At 47.2% G+C, this 19,208-nt stretch overlaps 2 pseudogenes; one reads left to right on the top strand and one right to left on the bottom strand.

The window, feature by feature from the left end:
• LOC149747244 (uncharacterized) overlaps positions 1-18,276 on the bottom strand; it is a 119,467-nt pseudogene extending 101,191 nt beyond the window's left edge.
• Positions 3,314-4,490, top strand: LOC111183582 (actin, cytoplasmic 1 pseudogene; annotated as a pseudogene).
• Positions 18,277-19,208: the final 932 nt, after the last annotated feature.

Here is a 19,208-nt window from a genome sequence, read left to right as displayed (position 1 = left end):
AAAAGGATAAATCCAGCTTTATCCTGCTTTCCTATATGAATTGTACCACTGGGAAACCAAATAGTAGATGAGGAGAAGTTTCTCTTTGCAACAAATGCAGAAGGAATAATGATAGTTTTTGCAGCCCCTTATGAATTTATGGATCTAGACATTGAGTATCACAAAAAGAAAGACAACCAGACACTATGTGTCTCCTGATGGAATAACACACCACCACCGACATAGCCTTGCCAAAAACAGAAAAAAACAAACAAAAAAACTGAACCTGATCAAACCTCGAGACCCAACTTTCAGTTTACAGGAAATTCAGAGTCCAGAGGAGCTTGCTAAACATACAGTTGGAAAATTCAGCCTGTGCGAAACTTTTCTGAACAAAAATCCAGTTTCTTCAACAAACCAACTTCAAGAAAAAAAAAAAAAGAGGAGGAACTTATGGATTAAAAAAAGACTCAGATGGGACTTCCCTGGTGGCACAGTGGTTAAGAATCTGCCTGCGAATGCAAGGACCACAGGTTCGAGCCCTGGTCCGGGAAGATCCCACATGCCGTGGAGCAACTAAGCCCGTGCACCACAACTATTTATTCTGCGCTCTAGAGCCCATGAGCCACAACTACTGAGCCCACATGCCACAACTACTGAAGCATGAGAGCCCATGCTTCTCAACAAGAGAAGCCACCGCAATGAGAAACCCACGTACTGCAACAAAGAGTAGCCCACACTCGCTGCAACTAGAGAAAGCCTGTGCACAGCAACCAAGACCCAACACAGCCATAAATAAATAAATAAATAAATAAATTTATTTAAAAATATATATATATCAACTAATCACAATGTGTGGCCTTATTTAGATCCTGACTCAGACAAACTAAAACTTTTAAAAATAAGACATTAATGGAGCATTTGGAAATCTGGATAATAACTGGATATTTGATGATCTTAAGGAATTACTATTAATTCTTTTAGGTATAATAATGTTATTTTCAGATGAAATATGATGTGTGGGATTTGCTTCAATATAAGCTGGAAAGGGCAGAAGTGAACGGGGATGTGAATGAAAAAAAAAATGGCCATGAGTTGATAATTGTTGATGTCGGATGATGGGTACGCAGGAGTTCATTATACTATTCTCTTTTGGGATATTTAAAACGTTCCATTTGACATTTTCTTAATGAATCCTTTGGTACCTTCATCTGTTTGAAATTTTCTAAAAGTATATTAAAAAAAAATAATTTGCTGCACACAAAATCCCAGGACACAAACCAGAACAACTGGACTGAGGCAGATTTTAGTCTCTGCTGCCTTCTCTGCCCCACGCAGAGCCACCAGCCAACCCACCAGTCCCAAGCCTGTCCCATGATGATTTTTATCTCAGGGACCTCAATAGCCTTCCCTGCCACTGGGTCTTTTTGGTGTTGTTTTAATAATTACTTTATTGAGATACAACTCACACATCCCACAATTCATCCGTTGTAAGTGTTCAATTCAATGGTTTTTGGTCAAGTCACAAAAATGTACAACCATCACCAAGTTAGTTTCAGAACATTCACAGCATTTCACATACACGCTCCCAAAGCTCTGAATACCTTCAAGTCTTGGTCCTTTCTCTCCCAGAAGGTTTCTGCAACTTTCATGCCAGTTTTCCTGCCATGATGCCAGTTCTCTGTCTCATTTATCCCCCGACACACACACAGTAAGTGTCACGTCACTGGCCGCCCCACCACAGAATGGTGGCCTTCCAAGCCCAGGCTCAGCATGAGAAGAGACCTGGAGGCATGAAGCTGTGAGCACTTGGGGTCAACAGGAGACCTGAAGTCATTCAGAAGTGAAAGAGGAAGCAGAGGATGGAGAAATCCAGGCGGGGCTGAGGAGACTGCACCCGAGTGGACCCCTAGCACTGCACGGGATGCAGGTGCCCCTGCCCAGAAGGAGGGGCGCCTCCCCCTCTGCCCTCCTCCCAGGCGGGAAAGCCATCACCACCCCTTTCCTGTCCTCCCGCCCCACTCCTGAGGCCTGCAAATCACACGAGCCACTAAGCCCGTCCAGTCACACCTTTCAAAGCAGTAGTTTCCTTTATTCAAAGACAAGAGACGTTTCCACTGGGAGCAGACAGGCCAGGAGCCCTTTCTCCTTCCTGTCCTCCCTTCCCAGGGAATCAATCTTCTTAAACCTTATTCTCCCAGAGACCATCTGGATGAAAACTGCTCAGGAAATTCAGTCGGGTACTAAGCCCAGTGCTCTCATCCATCTTGCCCTGTCACAGCCTAGCGCTTCAGCCTTAAAGAATCCTTACAGCTCGGGCTGCCACGGGCCTCCTGGCCACAGGAGCAAGCCCTGCCGGCACTCAGAGCCACACCTTCCCTACATCTCAGGAACTGTAAACCACCTTGCAGTTTTCTCCAGTTCTCACCCTCTCTCTGGACCCTTGGTCCCACTCTGCAGTGCCACCCAATTGTAATGTCCAGAGAAGTTATGTGGTACAGTGGGAAAAATTCACAGAGGCACAGGGCTGGAAGCTTTCTTTGCTGTGTGACTTTGGCCAAGTGACCTGACCTCTCTGAGTCTCAGTATCCCCATCAGTAAAACTATGGTTAATAACACCCACCTTGGGGAACTGTGGTAGGGTTCAAATGAGATAATGGACTTTAAAATCACTTTCCTCCTCATTTATTCTGCTCTGGCTTTCTTGCTTTTTCCCAGACTCTCCAACCATCCTCCCACCTCAAGGCCTTTGCCCTTGCTATTCTCTATACCTGGAAAGTCTCTTCCTGAATATCCATATGCATAGCTCACTTCCTTCCAGTCTCAGCTCAAAATGTTACCACAGGGCTTCCCTGGTGGCACAGTGGTGAAGAATCTGCCTGCCAATGCAGGGGACATGGGTTCGAGCCCTGGTCCAGGAGGATCCCACATGCCACGGAGCAATTAATCCCGTGAGCCACACCTACTGAGCCTGAGCCCTAGAGCCTGCGAGCCACAACTATGAGCCCGCGTACTGCAACTACTGAAGCCCGCACACCTAGAGCCCATGGTCTGCAACAAGAGAAGCCACTGCCATGAGAAGCCCGCGCACTGCAAGGAAGAGTAGCTCCCACTCAACGCAACTAGAGAAAAAGCCTGCGCGCAGCGACGGAGACCCAGCGCAGCCAAAAATAAATAAATAAATAAAATGTTAAAAATAAATAAATAAAATTACATATTAAAAAAATGTTACCACGTCAGAGAGGCCTTCCTAGGCCAGCCTGTCTAAAACAGACACCAGGGAAGTGGGTAGGGCGAGGGCGGCCCACCCGACCCCCGCCTCATGGTCCTGTTCTCCCCACAGTTCGCCATGGATGACGATATTGCTGCACTCCTGGTCGGCATGTGCGAGGCCAGCTTCGCGGGCAACGACGCTCCCCGGACTGTCTTCCCCTCCATCCCCTCCCTTCTCCTCCCGGGGCAGGGAACCCCGGCACCAGGGCGTGATGGTGGGCATGAGCCAGAAGGACTCCTATGTGGGTGATGAGGCCCAGAGCAAGAGAGGCATCCTGACCCTCAAGTACACCATCGAGCAGGGCATCGTCACCAACTGGGAGGACACGGAGAAGATATGGCACCACACCTTCTACAACGAGCTGCGGGTGGCCCCCGAGGAGCACCCCGTGCTGCTCACTGAGGCCCCCCTGAACCCTAAGGCCAACTGTGAGAAGATGGCCCATATCATGTTCAAGACCTTTGACACCCCAGCCATGTACGTGGCCATCCAGGCTGTGCTATCCCTGTACACCTCTGGCCGCACCACTGGCATCGTGATGGACTCCAGTGACAGGGTCATCCACACGGTGCCCATCTACTAGGGGTACGCCCTCCCCCACGCCATCCTGCGTCTGGACCTGGCTGGCGGGGACCTGACGGACTACCTCATGAAGATCCTCACGGAGCGTGGCTACAGCTTCACCAACACGGCTGAGCGGGAAATCGTTCATGACATCAAGGAGAAGTTCTGCTACGTCGCCCTGGACTTCAAGCAGGAGATGGCCACCGCGGCTTCCAGCTCCTCCCTGGAGAACAGCTGCGAGCTGCCCGATGGGCAGGTCATCACCATTGGCAATGGGCGGTTCCACTGCCCTGAGGGTCTCTTCCAGCCTTCCTTCCTGGGCATGGAATCCTGTGACATCCACGAAACTACCTTCAATTCCATCATGAAGTGTGACGTCGACATCCGCAAGGACCTCTATGCCAACACGGTGCTGTCTGGCGGGACCACCATGTACCCAGGCATCGCCGACAGGATGCAGAAGGAGATCACCGCCCTGGCTCCCAGCACAATGAACATCAAGATCACTGCTGCCCCTGAGTGCGAGTACTCTGTGTGGATCGGCGGCCCCATCCTGGCCTCGCTGTCCACCTTCCAGCAGATGTAGATCAGCAAGCAGGAGTACACTGAGTCTGGCCCCTCCATCGTCCACCGCAAATGCTTCCAGGTGGACTGTTAGTTGCGTTACACCCTTTTCTTGACAAAACCTAACTCGTGCAGAAAATGGAGACTGGCATGGCTTTATCTGGTGTGTTTTTTTGTCTTTTTTGATGTGTGTGTGTGTGTGTGTGTGTGTGTGCTTGACTCAGGATTTAAAAACTGGACCAGTGAAGGTGACAGCAGTTGGTTGGATGGAGCATCCCCAAAGTTCTACAAGGTAGCCGAGGGCTTTTTGCGGAACGCGGGCCTCTTACTGTTGCGGCCTCTCCCGCTGCGGAGCACAGGCTCTGGACGCGCAGGCTCAACGGCCATGGCTCACGGGCCCAGCCGTTCTGCGGCATGTGGGATCTTCCCGGACCGGGGCATGAACCCGTGTCCCCTGCATCGGCAGGCGGACTCTCAACCACTGTGCCACCAGGGAAGCCCCTAGCCTAGAACTTTGATTGTACATTGTTCTTTATTTTTAATAGTCATTCCAAATATCATGAGATGCATTGTTACAGGAAGTCCCTTGCCTTCCAAAGAGCTGCCCTGCTTCTCCCTGAGGAGAAGGGCCAGTCCTCGCCCGAGTCCACACAGGGGAGGGTGATAGCACTGCTTTTGCGTAAATTATGTACTCTAAAATTTTTTTTTAATCTTCGCTTTAGTACTTGTTCTTTTCGTTTGTTTTATTTTGAATGGTCAGCCATCGTGGCCCCCTTTTTGTCCCCCAACTTGAGATGTATGAAGGCTGTTGGTCCCCCTGGGAGCGGGTTGGGGTGCAGAGGTAGCCAGGGCTTACCTGTACACTGACTTGAGACCACTTCAATAAAGTGTACACATTAAAGAAAAAACAAAACAAAACAGACACCACCACCTACCACCACTCATCGCCCACCACCTCCTTTCCTATCTTTTACCCTGCTTTAATTTTCTTCAAAGCCCTTACGTCTACCTAACACATTAGAGAGTAATGTGTTTACCGAATGCCTATCTTCCCTACAGGAATGTTAAGTTCAGTGAGGGCAGGGACCATATCTGTTTTATTCTTTGCTGTATCCCCAGTGCTGGGACAGTGCCAGGCACACAGAAATCACTCCATAAATATTGAAACAATGGAGGAATAAATGGCTGACTGCATGAACTGCATGAACAAGTCACTTTGCACAGTGCCCGGCCCTTCACAGGTGCTCGGGAAATAGGAGTTATTCCTGTTAGTAATTTGGAGGTGCTGAGAGAGGCATGAAAGGGCCTGGACTTTGGGAACAGGTGGGGCTAAAGAGAAGAGAGCTCAGGTGGGACTCAAAGCTACCCGCAGCCTGTCCAGAGGCCACACACCACATACCGTGACATCAGGCCAAGGCAGGGATTTGCCTTTAGAGAACTCCCTAGCCTGAGGGGCCCTCGAGCCCCACCCACTGCAGCATCCTCCGGGAGCTGGGTCGGGGGAGGGAGGTAAGGGATTGGGATGCACCTGGCCCTCAGGATGGACAGACTCGCCCACCCACACCTAGAAAAGGTGCCCAGCTAGCCCAGCAATGGGGTGTAGAAGAGGCTCTCTGTTCCCAAAGGGAGCCCGAGGAGCAGAAGGGACTGATCACCAGGACTAAGTTTGTAGTGGACACCTACGCCAGGCAGGGAGTAGGCCGGGCCCAGGCAGAGGAGGCAGAGAACAGAGTCATGAGTCCGTAGCCCTGAACTGTGCCCCCAGGGGTCTGGAGTTTCTCAGTTCAGAATAGGCTGGGTGTCAGAGTTATGGAAGAAAGAGCAAATCAATGCGGAAAGCCCAGCTCCGTCCCTTTAACCATGTGACCTCAGACAAATCACTTAACCTCTCTGAGCTTCAGTGTCTCCATCTGTCAGGTGGAAATAATAATATCCACCTCAAGATGCTTATTGATAATAATAAGAGTTACCATTTACCAGCACTTTGCTATGTGCTGGGATGTTACATTATCTCCTTTGAGCCTCAAAACATCCCTTCCATTAGGCATTTCTTTTTCTTTTTTTTTTTTTTTGCTTTGCAGTACGCGGGCCTCTCACTGTTGTGGCCTCTCCCGTTGCGGAGCACAGGCTCCGGACGCGCAGGCTCAGTGGCCATGGCTCACGGGCCCAGCCGCTCCGTGGCATGTGGGATCTTCCCGGACCCGGGCACGAACCCCGTGTCCCCTGCATCGGCAAGCGGACTCTCAAGCACTGAGCCACCAGGGAAGCCTCCATTAGGCATTTCTATTCTCACTTTACAGAGGAGGAAAGAAGTTCAGAGAGGGTAGTAACCAGCCCAAAGCCACCCAGCTGGGAAGAATCAGATCGAAACTGGACCCAAATCTGCTGGTTGTAAAGCCCTATTTTAAACACCATCTAGAGGATGCACGTAAGCCTCCAGCATGCAGCCAGGCACACAGATTCCCAATTTGTGAATTTTCTTCTCCTTCCTTGAGCTTCAGGTCTGGAGACAGATGAGCCCAGCTATGGGGGCTGAAGGGACAGGAAGCCAGGTGGCCCTTGGGTTGGGCTGAAGCAGCAGCAACAGCCCTCACCTCACTCCCGGCCAAGCACAAGCAGCCCCGGGCTGGCTTCCTGCTCCCCACAGTTTGCAAGAAACCCCTTCCGAACACCTCCTCCCCAGCCCAGGCAGGCTGGGGTCATCCCTGCAGAGGAAGTTCAGCCAGGTCAGGCCTACCCCTTTCCCACAGCCCCTCCATGGCTTTTCCACTCACCTCTGGGCTGAGAATCCCCCAAGGCCCCCCACCCAGGGCCTGAGGGGTTACACTGCCATTGGCGTTGCTCCCTTGATAGGGGACAGCCTAATGCATGTCTGACCTACGCCAATAAATCAGGGAGGGGTGCGGGGGTGGGGACATTCATAAATCTATATCAAACAGCCCCCAAATTATGACAGATGACATGGCAGTCATAAAATTGCACAAGCAAAACTCACCAAGTCATTAATTTCATGGCCGTAGAAAATAAACAGACACATTTTTTCGCGGCCCTAATAAATTTTTAAAAACTCAAAGAATGGTCCATCTGCTTCGAATAATTTTTAATTTCCTATTCTGTCTCATTCCCATTAGCTATTCCACTGAGATATTTGCTAAATTCTTTCATTTACCTCCTCCCATCTGTATTCAATTACCCTATTCCCAAATAGAGTGAGTTTTTGTTTCTCCTAAGCACGGGACAAAATACCCCTGCCTGTACCTTAAAGCAAATGTTATGTGTGTTTTATTATCTGTTAGACGGTACGAGTCATTCTAACTCGATTGCCTGTGCGGAAAGTCTTGGAGAGCAATCTGATTTTGATGTTTTCTGGCTTGGGTGGAAAACACCTGCCCGATTCTCAAAGCTAATCTATTAACGTGGTAAATGCTGTAGCAGATGTTCCTGAGTGAGCAAGGGGCCGCAATGGGCTGTGACCAGACCCAGAGTATCGGGCACAGAGTGGAGATCAGAGGCCAGCAACACCACTGGGGGCCGAGCTGTCACATTTTCCGGCCGGCCCCCAGACTCTGGCTGCCTGGTGACTCCTCACCGCCTCCCAGGGCTCTCAGCAGCCGCTCGAGATGGAAGGACATTTCAAGGTCATCTGGTCCACCCCCAGCAGCCCCGTGTTTTTTATAGAAGGAAGACTGAGGCCCAGAGAGGAGGTGTGATTTCCCAAAGTCACACAGCATACTGAAAAAGGAGAACATCCTTAGCATCTCTGGTGGGCGCAAGGGGCTGAAACGGGAAGAGGAGGGGAATTCTGTGAGCAACTTTCCCACCAGTGCCTTCCACCTGGGGAAACAACATCACTTAGGTCTTTTCTGTCTACCAGTCTTTACAAGTCATCTTTCCTCATCCTGCAGGAGCAGTGACAGATGCAGAGACTAGGAAGTGAGCTGATGGGCTAAAGCCTTGCTCGGGGGGTGAGTTGGTTTCAACACGGTGATGCAGTGGAACCTGCAAAGCCCCAGGAACATGGAAGTCCAGGCCAAGCTGCAGATCTGGGAAGGAGCTGGGGTCTCCAAAGCCTCACACAGCATAATCCAGGTAGCTCCACTATGGGGGCCCACATCCCTGCAGCCCTCATTATTTCCATGCATGCTGGTGGCTTCTTACTATGGGCAGTTTCTCTGCTGCCTGAGAGCTTTCTCTGGCCTAGGATTCGGGAGACCCTCAGGACAGGCCAGAAGTGCAGGGATTTGACACCTTCAGAAGCAGCCTTAACGATGATTGGGAGTTGGTGTATATATATCCCCCTCACCTTCTCCCCTCTTGGATGGGACAATTCTGAGACAAATCTATACCAGTGATTCTCAACCAGGTACAATTTTGCACCCCCAGGGGACATGGAGCAATATCTGGAGACATTTTGGTTGGATGGTTGCTACTGGCATCTGGTAGAGGCCAGGATGCTGCTAAACATCCAACAACACCCAGGACAGCACCCCACAACCAATAATTATTCAGTCCAAAATGTCAATAGTGCTGAGGTTGAGAAACCCTGTTCTCTACCCTCTCACAGAGGTCCTCAATGGGATTGAGCCCCAGATGCCCATAGCAACGACCTGCTCATTTAGGCACACACTCCTGACTTCTCTCCCCTCCTTGGACACCTTCCTCACTCCCCTTCCAGAACTTCCTGAGACCACCTCCCACAAAACTACTTTCACGCGAATCCTCGCCTCAACGTCTGCTTCTTGGGGGACCCAACCTAAGATCATCCATTACCACAGTCATGAGGAAACCTTGGAAAGGTCTTGAAGAGTTGGGTTCCTATTTCAGTCATTTACACTCTTACTGCACACATTCAGTCCCAGGGGTACCCACACTGAACGTAGCTTCTTGAGGACACGTACATGGGGGCACACCAGACCAGCTTGGTCAGGAACGTCCTTTGGCCTTACTCTCGTGGACCAGCTGATTGGAGATACGCTCACTTCGCAAAGAGATGTGAGACTTGAATACAGATTCAATGCAATCCCTGTCAGAATCCCAGCTACTTCTTTGTAAAACTGGCGGGCTGATTCTAAAATTTACATGGAATTACAAGGGACCCGGAATAGCCAAAACAATCTTGAAAAAGAAGAATGAAGTAGGACGACTCACACTTCCTGATTTCAAAATTTGCTACAAAGCAACAGTAATCAAGATAATGTGGTACTGGCACTAGGATAGATATACAGATCAGTGAACTAAAATTGAAAGTACAGACATACCCATATATCTATGGTCAACTGACTTTTGACAAGGGTGTAAAGACAAGGGTGTAAAGACCATTCAATGGAGAAAAGATAGTCTTTTCAACAAATGATGCCAGGACAACTGGATATCCACGTGCAAAAGAATGAAGTTGAACCCTACCTCACACCATACACAAAAATTAACTCAAAATGGATCAAATACCTAAATGTAAGAGCTAAAACTATAAAACTCTTACAAGAAAACATAGGGTTAAATCTTCGTGATCTTGGATTTGGCAAAGTATTCTTAGATATGACCCTAAAAGCATGAGAAAAAAGAGGAAAAAAGATGATAAATTGAACTTAAAATTGAAAACTTTGGTGCTTCTATGGACACCATCAATAAAGTGAAAAGACAACCCATAGAATGGGAAAAAAATATTTTCAAGTCATATATCTGATAAGGGACTTACATTATTACGTATCCATGAATTTAGAACTACTATTTTCTCCTGGTAAATTTAAATTTCATACATTGACCCTCTATATCTCTAATGATGCCTTTTTGCCTTAAATTCTATTTTGTGTGATAGTAATATAACTATGCTAATTTTCTTTTGGTTAGCATTTTTCTGATTTTTTTTCACTGTTTTACTTACAATTTTTTATCACTTTTAGACGTGTCTCATGTAAGCAGCATTTGGCTATTCTTTTTTCAATCCAATCTGAGAGTATATAATTTTAACTGGGGAGTTCAGTCTATTTATAGTTATAGAGCTTACAAATATATTTGACTTTATTTCTATGATCTTGTTTTTGTTTTGTTTTTATTTTAATTTGTCCTGCTTCCTAAGGATTTATTTTCATCTTCTTTGTTGCATTGTTTTGAAGTTTTTTACTCATCCCATTTCTCCCCCTTCTACTATGTAGAGGATAGGCATTCTATTATTTTTTTTTATTGGTGACTTAGTATTTTGAAATTATTACCTAACTTAGTCTAAAGTTAATCAATATCTTACCCTTTTCCTGAACAATGCAAAGTGCTTTGAAAGCTTTAATTCCATTTATTATACTTTACGGTCCAGGATTTTAGTTCCATCTCCTGTTTAACCCCACAGAATAGACATTGTTTTGGACAATCAGTGTGTTTGTTTAGATTTACCCATATTTTTATTATTTTCTCAATTTATCATCACTTCTTGTATCTGAGACGTTTTTCCTCAGATCATTTTTCTTCTCAAGCTCATCCTTCAGAAACTCCTTGAATGGGGGTCTGTTGTTTATAAATTCTCTCAGTTATAGTAAATGGACATACCTTTTATTGAGTTTCATTTTATTGTACTTCATTACTGTGTTTTTTTTACAAATTGAAGGTTTGTGTCAACCCTGCATCAAGCAAGTCTATCTGTGCCATTTTTCCAACAGCATTTGCTCACTTCATTGCTCTGTGTCACATTTTGGTAATTCTCACAATATTTTAAACTTTTTCACTATTATTATATTTGCTATGGTTATCTGTGATCAGTGATCTCTGATGTTACTACTACAACTCATTGGAAGGCTCAGAAGATGGTTAGCATTTTTTAGCAATAAATATTTTTAAATTAATAAATTTAATAAATTATGTACACTTTTTTGACATAATGCTATTACACACTTAACAGAACATAGTATAGTGTAAACATAACTTTTTTTTTTTTTTTTTTTGGCCACGACACGCAGCTTGTGGGATCTTAGTTGCCCAACCAGGGATTGAACCTGGGCCCTCATCAGTGAAAGTGCCGAGTCCTAACCACTGGACCGCCAGGGAATTCCCAAAACATAACTTTTATATGCACTGGGAAACAAAAATCTTTCTGTGACTTTCTTTAATGCAATATTCACTTTATCGTAGTGGCCTGGAACTGAACCTGCAACATCTCCAAGGTATGCCTGTAAGTGAAAATGTCCTTATTTCTACCCTTATTCTTATTTTTTGCATTTTTATTGAGATATGATTCACATACTATAAAATTCACCCTTTGAAAGTGTACAATTCAGTGGTTTTAGTGTACTTATAAGATTTAACAAACATCGCCACCATCTAATTCCAGAACTTATCATCACCCAAAAAGAAAGCCCATGCCCGTTAGCTGTCACTCCACATTCCCCTCCAGCCTCTGGCAACCACAAATCTACCTTCTGTCTCTATCGATATGCCTATGTTTTCAAGGTTCATCCATGTTGTTGCATGGATCAGAACTTCATTCCTTTTTATGGCAAGTAACACTCTACTATATGGATATACCACATTTTGTTTATCCATTCATAAGTTGGTGGATATTTAGGTTGTTTCCACTTTTTCACTATTATAAATAATGCTGCAATAAACATTTGTGTACAAGTTTTTGTATGAATATACGTTTTCAATTTTCTTTAGCACATGCTTAGGATCTACATTTATCCTTAAAAGACAAATTATCTTTTAAGAAATTATTTCAGTCTTATTAGGGGCTGGGGTATACAGTCCCTAGTTGGTGTGAATTTTAAAAGCCCTTTAAAGTCATCATTATTCTGTTTTTCATTGTTACTATTCATACTATTATAACTAGTCACCATTAGTCTAATTTCTTCTAATTAGAGAAGTTGTGAACAATGAAGTTTTTTCCTGTTGGGTATTTTTAAGATCTTCTACTTCTCTTTTTTTTTTTTTTCTACCTGTCTTTGATATTCTTTAATTTGATTATGACGTATCTGTGTATGGACTTCTTTTTATTTACCCTTTTTGGGATTCACTGGAATTCCTGAATCTGAAGATTCATATTTTTTAATAATCATAGAAAATTCTCAGCTGCTATCTCTTTGAATAATACCTCTCCCATTATTCCTATAATCACTTTCCAAATATCTGATTAGACATATATTAGAGCTTCTCATTGCACTCTCCATGTCTCTTAACCTCTTCTTCATAGTTTCATTTTTCTTTCTGTACTGCATTATGCATAATTTTTCAAATCTATCTTCCTGTTTACTAATTCCCTCTCCAGCAGTGTCTATTCTATTTAACTGTTCCATTGAGTTTTAAATTTTGTATGTGATATATTTAAATTCCTAGAACCTCTGTCTGGTTCTTTTTCAAATCTTCCTGGTCATGTTTATCATCCCTTGCTTCATCCTTGTCTTTCTTGTGCCACAGAAGCTCAAGGTGTGGAAGTTGTAGGCTGCCCAACAAGGTAGAAGTCCTCAGGGTGTCCAGCAGTCTTTACTTCCCTGGACTGATGTTTCCAATTTGTTCCTGGCCTCTTATAATTCCCTTATTTGCTTATAGGCTCTTCCATTAACAGAAAAGAATTTCAAATTTCAAAAATATTTTTTCTAGCATCCTTAGATGTTCTGTAGCTGATATATTTATATACCTTTCATCATCATATAGATTTTAAGTCCCTTTGTTCCTTTTCCAACATCCATGCTTTCAGAGACTAACTATTAAGCACCTACTATGTGCCAAGAACTGTGCTGGGGATTCAGGAGAGAACAAGACATAGCCTGTCCCTGCTCTTAGGGTTGCTTCCAGTCTATGCAGAAACCAGACACTTAACCAGGCAACTGTAGCCCACAGTTAATCAGTGCTCTGACAGGGCAGGTGTTAGTAAACAAGGCCATGCTGAGATATATGGAGGCCAGGAACACTCTAATAATCATATTGATTCTCTTTAAGTAAATATTCAACATTTATTTAAGGGGGAGGAATACAAAGCAAAACTCAAGCTCTTTTCCCACATTAGAAGGCTTTAGGGAAGCTGTCTGTTTTTATTCAAGCACATGTTGTTGCTGGAACATCCATCTTTTGTGGGGAGGATCCAGACCCGACCCCAAGCTACTTAGAAAATCAATTATCCCAACCACATACAGTAGCCTCCTAGAAGGATGTTCTGGTAAATTACATTTCCACTGATGTTTTAGTTGCTTCCCTAGCCATCCTTTAATTCTCATGTTCTGAGTAACTACTGCTACATAACGAATCACTTCAAAATAGCGGCTTAAAATGATAACGATATGTCATGGGTTGAATTATGTCCCCCCAAAAGATATGTTAAAGTCTTAACCCTCAGTACCTCAGAACGTCATCTTATTTGAGAAATAGGGTCATTGCAGATGTAATTAGTCAAGATGAGATAATACAGAGTACAGGTGCCCCTAATTAAATGTGACGGTGTCCTTTATAAGAAGAGGGAGATTTGGACACAGAGACACAGCAAGAACACAATGCGAAGATGGAGGCAGAGGCCAGAGTGATGCACCTACAGGCCAAGGAAAGCCAAGCACTGCCTACAACCACCAGAAGCTAGGAGAAAGGCAGGGAACAGATTCTCCCTCAGAGCCCTCACAAGGAACAAGCCAATACCTCGATTTTGGACCCTAGCCTCCAGAACTCTGAGAGAATAAATTTTTGTTGTTTTGCCCAGTTTGTGGCCATTTGGTACCTAGGCAGCCCTAGGAAACCCATATATGATCTTGTCTTCCACTCATGAATCCGGAGGTCGCCTGGACTGCAGGTAGCTCTCACTCTGGGTCTGTCATGCATTGCAGGCATTTGGTGGCTGAGACTAGAGTCATCTCAAAGGCTTCCTTATGCACATGTCTGATATCTGGGGCATGGGAGACTCAAACAGCTGGGGATGGATGAGTTGGGGCCCCTCAGGCATCTCTCTCACTCTTTGTGATCCCTGCACAAGGCGGCTTCCGCAGAGATGGACTTCTCACAGGGCAGCTGACAGCTCCCAGAGCAAGTTTCCAAGAGAACCTGGGAGATGCTACCTGGCCTTTTCTAACCAGCCTCAGAAGTCAGAGACCATCACTTCCATCACATTCTGTTCAAGGAGGCTCGCCCCAGTTCAGGGCGAGGGGACACAGACCCCACCTCCTGATGAGAGGAGGGTCTAAGGATTCAGTCACATTTTTAAGCCACTGCACCGGCTCAGTCAGGGGCACATCAGGCCTGGGGAAGACAGCACTGTCTGCCTCCCTGACAGGCATGAGGAGTTAGCCAGGTGAGCAGGGCATGAGCCAGGGAGAGGAGCCACCCCTCCTGCCCCAGCCCGGAGCCCCCAGCTGATGCTGGAGTACTGCTCCCTTCATCCTGCTCACAGCCTCCAGGCGTGGCGGAGCCCAGGGCTCCCTCATTCAGCTGAGGCTCCACGCCAGGCCCTGGAGGTCAGACTCTGCCCAGAGAGCACCCAAGGCAAAGGCGATCCCTGGGCTCCTTGCTGCCCACCACCCACAGGTGCTTTGTTTTCCTGACAGAGATCCTTCTTTTTTTTTTTATGAATACTTTGGTTTTTGAGTTTTATTTTATTTTATTTTTTTACAGTAGGTTCTTATTAGTTATCTTATACATATTAGTGTATACATGTCAATCCCAATCTCCCAATTCATCCCCCCTCCACCCCGCCACTCAGAGGTCCTTCTTTTCGTCCTTAGTCTGGGGCCATTTCTGTCCCTGCCGTCCTCACTAATCTGGGGCAGACGGGAGGCCCCTCAGAGAGGGCTCCCCACAACACATCAACCCCCGAGGTTTGGGAGCTCAGTCTCGGGGTCTGGAACAGTGACTCTCTCCCCAGCTAACCCCAGCTGTGGCTCCCCAGTTCCCTTCCTTCTGACAGCTCCTTAAAAATCTTCCCCCACCCCACCCTCTTGGTCAGGAGACAAATGTGTTCCTCGTATTGCTGTTAGTCCAGGAGGCCACTTTCCCGTCAAGCAAAATACCCAGCCTTCTGATGACTCGAAAGCACCTAGTCTGGGACACACATACACATACACACTAACGCTGCTCCCCTTTCTCCAAGAGGCCACTGCTCTCCAGAAGAGGTGAGACAAAGGGTCACCTGAGGTCACATCATCTTCCCTCCACCTTCAGAGCCGCAACCAAACCGTCAGACCAGTCTGGGTGGGGCAGAAGCACCCACTGGCGGAGGGCCTGGTCCGGGTCTGTGCTGAGCCATCCGTCCCTGCCGACCGCCCTGCGAGGCAGATGCCCCAGTCTACTCCATTACACAGTGAAGAGGCTGCAGCTGCGGCATGGGGGCGGGGGCAGGGTGATGGACTAGCTTGTGTCTGACTTGAGGTTCACTGTCACGTTTGTCTCAACGTTTATCTCTAAAACCTGTCCTCCTTCTCTTCTCCCTTCCTCTCGCCCTCCTCCTCCTCGACTTCTGCCTCTCTCTCCCTCTCCTTCCATCCCTCTGTCTATTTCTGTCTGCGTTCTCTCTCTCTTTCACTGTAACCCACACACAGGAGTCTAGGGCTGCTTAGAGGCCAGAATCACTCCAAAATGGCCTCAGCCTTCCACTCGTCCTTGGTACCAGAATATGGCCACACTTGTTTGGAAAACTCCATGAAGGAATGGACAGTGGCTACCTGTCCAAATACGAAGAAGGGAAGGGAAATATTAATAATAAGCACCTCTTCAGGTGATAGATTCAGGTGACCCAAGGATCCCACCTTAAGAGAGTCTGCCCTGCAGCATGATCATCTAACGTGAAACTCATTCTCATCTCAGATGCTTTTGCATTTTGAAAAAGCCTTCAGAGAAAAGTTCCCAATGGTAGGACTCAAGGGTAGTCCCCAATAGTGGCCTTTTTGCACCACATCAGCCGGTCATTGGCTACAGTCTGCCCAAGTCAGGGAAGGCAGGGTGGGCCGGCCTTCCAGGGGACGCCTCTCATTTGGCTGAGGGCTCGTCTCCAGCAAAGGGGCAGCTGGGAGTCATTAGCAGCAATCCTCCAGCAGCTGGGGGATGGGGAAACTAGCAAGTTACAAGGTAAACAAGCAGGTCTCCTCCTCAGAGCCCGGAGGCATCCCCAGCGTTCTCAGCCACAGAACACAGTGTGCAGGAGTAGAGGCCCGACCCTGCCACAACCACAGTTTCCCGGTTCGTAAAATGGGTATGCAGGACCAAGGGGTCCTTTCCAGCTCTGCATGTCCAAGCTTCTGTGATTCCAGTTCCACCTCACCCCAAAGTTCCAACCAGGCAGTCCCCTTCAGGTGATGGATTCAGGTGACCCAAGGATCCCACCTTGAGAGAGTCTGCCCTGCAGCGCGATCACCTAATGTGAAACTCATTCTCATCTCAGATGATTTTGCATTTTGAAAAAGCCTTCAGAGAAAAGTCCCCGATGGTAGGACTCCATGCACATGTGGCGCTAGTTAAGAAAGCAGAAGGCTTCCTGGCACCTCAGGTCATATCACAGACCTTCAGAGCTGGAAGGGACCTGAGAGAGGCTCCCTCAACCCCAGCCATACAAAAGGGGAAACTGAGGCTCAGGGTGGAGAAGTGATTTCCTCACCATCACACAGCAGAGCCAGCGGCAAGAATTCCTGGCCCTGAGCCTTTCTTAGTGCTCTGGGAGGAGTCCTCAGAAAGGAGGGCTCAGACCAGGAAACGCAGCTGCCTCAGGAGGGTTCCCCAGAAGCAGAACCTGAGTCAGAGATTCCCATTCAGATGATTTATGGGGTGGGGGGAGGCCCTGAGGAGAAAGGGAGCGAGGGAAGCAGGATAGGGAAGGGGTAAAAGCTAAGCCAGAACACGGTCTCAGCTGGGGTCAAGCCACAGTCCCACCAAGGATATTGGAACCCTAACAGCATCACAGAGTTTGTCCTACCTTGAGGCTTGGGGTGGCCTTTTGCACCACATCAGCCGGTCATCAGCCATCGTCTGCCCAGGTCGGGAAAGGAAGGCAGGGTGGGCCGGCCTTCCGGGCGACGCCTCTCGTTTGGCTGAGGGATCATCTCCAGCAAAGGGGCAGCTGGGAGTCATTAGCAGCAACCCTTCAGCAGCTGGGGGACAGGGAAAACAGCAGGTTAGAAGGAAAACAAGCAGGTCTCCTCCCCGGAGTCCCGAGGCATCCCCGGAGTCCCGAGGCATCCCCGGCGTCCCCAGCCATGGAACACAGTGTGCGGGAGCCGAGGCCCGTCCCTGCCACAACCTCAGCTTCCCAGTTCATAAAATGGGTATGCAGGACCAAGGGGTCCTTTCCAGCTCTGCATGTCCAAGCTTCTGTGATTTCACTTCCACCTCGCCCCAAAGTTCCAACCAGGCAGTCCCCCTACCCCCAGGCTCCCCACTAGCCGAAGCAGTTTAAGAATCAGTGAGACCAAAGTAGGGTCTCCATTCAGTCAAGCCTGAACCCCACGAGGCAAGTAAAGGCAACAGTTTCTTGGCACGTGTACATCTCCAGCCTGCAGAGCAGGCCTAGGGAGTCAGTATTTCTTGAAATGTAAGTACCGAGACCACACTGGGTTGTCAGTAAATTCATTATCCCATTACGCAGAACTGAATTATTCAGCGCTCTTGAGGCCGCCTCAGGAACGTGCCCGAGCACAGTCGATGTGGCATTAGAGGGATGGATGGAGTCAGGCCCAGGGCATGGTTGGTGCCGGAGTGATGGATCTGGGCCCGGACAGGCTGCCAGGGCTTGCAGGCACAAGGCTGCCTGGCTGGCAGGACCTGGGCACTGGGTGTTCCTGGGGTCTGTAGAGGGGGTTATGCACGTATCCACAGTCCTCCTCACCCCTTAAGAAATCGGCAGAGTATATCTTTGGAGCCCACCTGCTCCAAAGGGCCCAGGGACAGAAGATCCAGGCTCCACCTCTTCCTGGCTGTGTGACCGCCAGAAGGTCATTCACCTCTCTGAGCTTCAGTTTCTTTATCTGTAAAAAACACAGTGATGATGCTGAATGTTCCCAGTATCCATTCTCCCTTTTAAAGATAGAACTGATTTTTTCATTGAACATATAACCCTCTAGAATAAAGACTATTTCCAGGCCAAAATGTGGTCACGTGACTAAGTGCTGCTCAAAGGGATGCAAGTAGAATATCTTACGAAACTTTCAAGAAGTGTCCTTAAAGGAACGAGGTTGGTTCTATTTTGTCCCTTTCTTCTTGCTAAAAACTGGGTTGAAGGTGTGATGGCTGGAACTCAAGCAGTCATCCTGTTTAACGAGAAGGCACCACATGATGAGGATGGCAACACAGCAGAGGAGAAGCCTGAGTCTCAGTTGACCCTGGAGGCTCCGTACAACCTCCAAGTTACATCTGTATAAAATAGAAACCAACTTCTTTTTTGGACTTTTCTGTCTCTCACAGCCAAACTCAACCTTAACTTGTTGGGCAAGTCCAAGGGTGAAATGAGTTATTACAGGAAAAGTGGCCACCTCAGTAGGTATTTCCTCTAGGATATGTCAGTGGTTAAGAACTATAAGCCCTGAAACCAGAGAACCTGGGTTCAAATCCCAACTTTACCACTTATAAGCTGTGCGAATTTAGGAATGTTGCTTAACCTCTCTGTGCTGCAGCTTCTTCACCTGTAAAATGGGGATAAAAATGGTACCTTTCCCCTTACAAGGTTTATGTGAAGATTAAGTGAGTTAATATGAAGTTTAACTGACACACAGTAATTGCTATACTGACACAGTAATTGAAGTGACGGACACACAGTAATTGCTATAGAAATATCAGCCATTCGTATTTCATTTTTGTAGATCTAGGGGGATTCCCTATGTAACTCAGAGACCTGGGTCCCTGTAACATCTCCCAAAGCTCATCTCAGTCTAGATTTCTCAGGGTA

Source organism: Delphinapterus leucas, chromosome 16 (assembly GCF_059928025.1).
Source record: "Delphinapterus leucas isolate spDelLeu-1000000601 "Yukka" chromosome 16, BTC_Dleu_Yukka2, whole genome shotgun sequence".
In the NCBI taxonomy this organism is placed as follows: domain Eukaryota; kingdom Metazoa; phylum Chordata; class Mammalia; order Artiodactyla; family Monodontidae; genus Delphinapterus; species Delphinapterus leucas.
This window is presented reverse-complemented; position numbering and strand designations above follow the sequence as displayed.